Genomic DNA, 3,125 nt, shown 5'->3' with positions numbered 1-3,125 from the left:
GTGAAGGAATTGCAGGAAGAGAAGAAGGTGAAGGTGAAGATGAAGGGGGACAACACACACACACAACAATGTTCTCATACCAGGACGTGGGAACAATAATTTCTGATAAAACAATTCCACTTTGGAAGCTAAAAGCAGAAAGAGGCAGTGTTTACTTTGGAAGTGTTTCACCAACTCAGAAACGTTCCCTGATTTTCTTTTTCCTCAGATCTCAGATTAAACTGAAAGTACAAGTTAGAACCAAGATGGCGGCCCATTCAGATGCAGCAGCTTGGTTTTCTACTAAAAAAAACAAACAAAAAAAACATTCCAAACAGGTGCTGGATTTCTTATTAGTGCTAACTTTTCTGAAAACTTCAGCACGGGAGGACGGATTAAACACAGGACCAGAGCAGAAACTGGACCAGCTACAGACCAGGACCCAAGACCAGGGTAGAAACTAGATGAGCTAAACACCTAGACCTAGAACAAGAGCAAGAACTGGACCATGGACCGGAGTCTGATTTAAAAGTGTGTCAGTGTCAGTGACCGTGTCAGTGAGCAAAGACCTACCAAACGGTGGATTCCAGATCAGTTCAGCATCTTTCCCGGAGATTCCCAAAGTTCCATATTCCTCTGAATACAAACATCTGTGAAGTTGTCACAGAACATGACGATGAAGAAGGAACACCATTGGTCCCAATGTTCCTACAATCAGGTGGAAACAGTCTGTGGACAGTGGTGGACAGTAGCAGCTGTGGAACCAATGTGCACGTGAAGAAAAGGCTTCTGGAAAACTCCTCTCCCTTTTCTCTTCTCCTCCTCCTCCCTCGCTCCGCTCACTGAAGACAAAACACTGTTCTCTCTCTCTTATTCTTTCCCTGCTTTGCTCGCCCCTTCCCCTCCCTGACAGGAAGCGTGAGTCGCTCAGAGAGGAAGTCTTGTTCCGCGGAGATAAAGTTCTGGAACGGTGCTAAAATAATACCCAGAATTCCACACTGCTATTGTTATAGTGGACATAAATGCAGCAACACTTCCTCGTGTGTGTGTTTTAGAGAGGGAAGAAAGGATAAAGCAAAGTGTTGAAATGACTCATGAATATTTCGTTTTAGGTGGAGATAAAAAGATTTCTGTTTCTTCAGCAAAGTTATTATTTTAAATAAAGATAAGATAATAAAGATAAAAATAGGACTACAATGAAATAAAATGTGGAAAAAAATATCTCTGCTTATTTGAGATTTTCTAGGATTAAACATATGTTTGAGTTCAGTGGCCCTTTGGCCCAGAGGCCATGTCTCTGTCATTGGTGTAGAACCCCAGAGTTCACCTCCTGGGTGAGTTAGAATCCCAGTTAGGGCGGTTGGTACCTTCCAGTGGACTGACCACCTGCAGGGGGGGTGGTACGGTACAGTGGGATCTGGGTGGTGGTCATGGAGACTGCTGCCCCCGTGACCCGGTAACGGATAAGCAGGTGAAAATGGATGTTTGAGTTTAAAGGAAGTGCTGGGTTTCCAGAAAAGTTAAGTTAACACTGGTATTTTTGTGCTTCCTGGCTAACTTTGGCTAACGGTTAGCTATTGCCTGTATGTAGCATTCACTGTAGTTTTCACAAATATTTCACTATTCCTCTCCGTACTTCATCTCTTCTGATATATTTCCGGCACTGTTTCGACCATCTGAAAATACTTTGAAATTGTATTTTTTCACCAAACATCAACATTCAAGAATTCCATCATGTCTATGCAAGCCTGGTTTCACAGACTTTTGGGAGAACTTTTGAACAGTTCTGAACACAGTTTAAACTTTTAGGTTGTCCCTTTAAATAAACCAATTTTTATAACAGCAGTCAGATCATTTTTATAGAATTTACAACAATTTGGAGAAACAATTTTAAACAAAGGTAAAACACATGTTTTACCATGAAGACACTGAGCAGAAATCACCACTGGTCATGTGACTGAGTAAGAGAGCAGTGTCAAAGGTCACTGGGGTGAAGGCGTACGTTCTAACATGTTCTTCTACACAGGGAACAGTATTAGTCTGGACTTGGTCTTGAAGATCAGCAGAATGTGTCTGTGTGTGTGTGTGTGTGTGTGGGGACGGGGGAGAGGGAGGGTTCCATCCAGACCAGTGTTTTGACCAGTCCAGACAAGAAGCCTTTACATCAAACATGGAGCAGAGAGTCATCCATTAGTCCTACTTACATTTAACTTCAAAGCATTTCCTGCTCTACGTGTGTGTGTGTGTGTGTGTGTGTGTGTGTGTGTACATGGGATGTATAAGCATGTGAGCAGATTCCTTACATTCCCTGTCTTCCTTCTCTCTCACCTCCTCCCTGACTCTTTGTCTCTAACTGGAATTAGGACTCATTAGTGGATTTATGGTCTGCCTGTGTTTCCTGTTTTCATGCTCTAGTACAAAATAGTACCAGAACATTTTACCATAAAGAACCATTTTTAAGTAACAAAACTGGATTTTGGCTCCAGGTCTGTGGAACCAAACAGTCCCAACAGTGCTTGGACTTCCTGGAGGCTCCTTTAGTCCAACGTCTCCCAGAGACAACAGTTCTACAAAAACAGTTCTACAAACTCCAACCTCACAGTTGTGTCTATTGTGTTCCTGGTGCCTCCACTGGATGGATAAAGTTCCTGGTACAGGGACCAGGACGGCAAATGGACAAATCAATGGTGAGGAGACAAAGAGTGTGTAAATAATTATGGTCAACTGTGTGACCTTTTTTCCTTTGAAAGGAAATCTGGCTTAGGAAAGTGTTCACCACTGGCACATTAGCGGTGCACACACACACACACACACACACACACACACACACACACATGCAGGTGCACATTCTCAGGCTCATTCCAGAGGTGGACGGCAGCAGGAAGGGTGAAGTCCACTTCAGACTTCTGTTTGTTAACATTAACCTTTGTGTGTGTGTGTGTGTCTGGGGGGCGGGTCTAGAGGTGCAGGGGTCAGTTTATCGACTCTGTTCAAACTCTGGTGCTAACACACACACACACACACACAGAGATAGATTGATAGTGTTAGAAATGAAACATCACTACATGTATTCAAAAGGTTCAAAGGTGTCAGACCATCAATGATTCACAGTCAGAGACACACACTGACCCAGTGTGTGTGTGTGT

General features: G+C 43.2%; 1 protein-coding gene across 7 annotated transcripts in view; it reads right to left on the bottom strand.

Annotated features, from left to right (window-relative positions):
- The window catches only part of shroom4 (shroom family member 4), a 24,340-nt gene that overhangs the window by 9,074 nt on the left and 12,141 nt on the right, over positions 1-3,125 (bottom strand). For 2 of the 7 annotated variants that reach the window (XM_017034905.2, XM_017034909.2), the window contains exon 1: positions 553-1,770. The exons of 4 other annotated variants lie outside the window; for them this stretch is intronic. The gene's annotated coding sequence lies outside the window, so the exon portion shown is untranslated. Of the gene's footprint in view, positions 1-552; positions 1,771-3,125 lie in introns of those variants that run through there. One more of the 7 variants, XM_025062299.1, reaches the window with a different exon arrangement.

The sequence above is a fragment of the Cynoglossus semilaevis genome, chromosome 1 (assembly GCF_000523025.1).
Source record: "Cynoglossus semilaevis isolate Cse_v1.0 chromosome 1, Cse_v1.0, whole genome shotgun sequence".
Taxonomy (NCBI): Eukaryota; Metazoa; Chordata; class Actinopteri; order Pleuronectiformes; family Cynoglossidae; genus Cynoglossus; species Cynoglossus semilaevis.
Note: the sequence above shows the minus strand (reverse complement) of the source record. Positions and strands in the feature narration are given on the sequence as shown.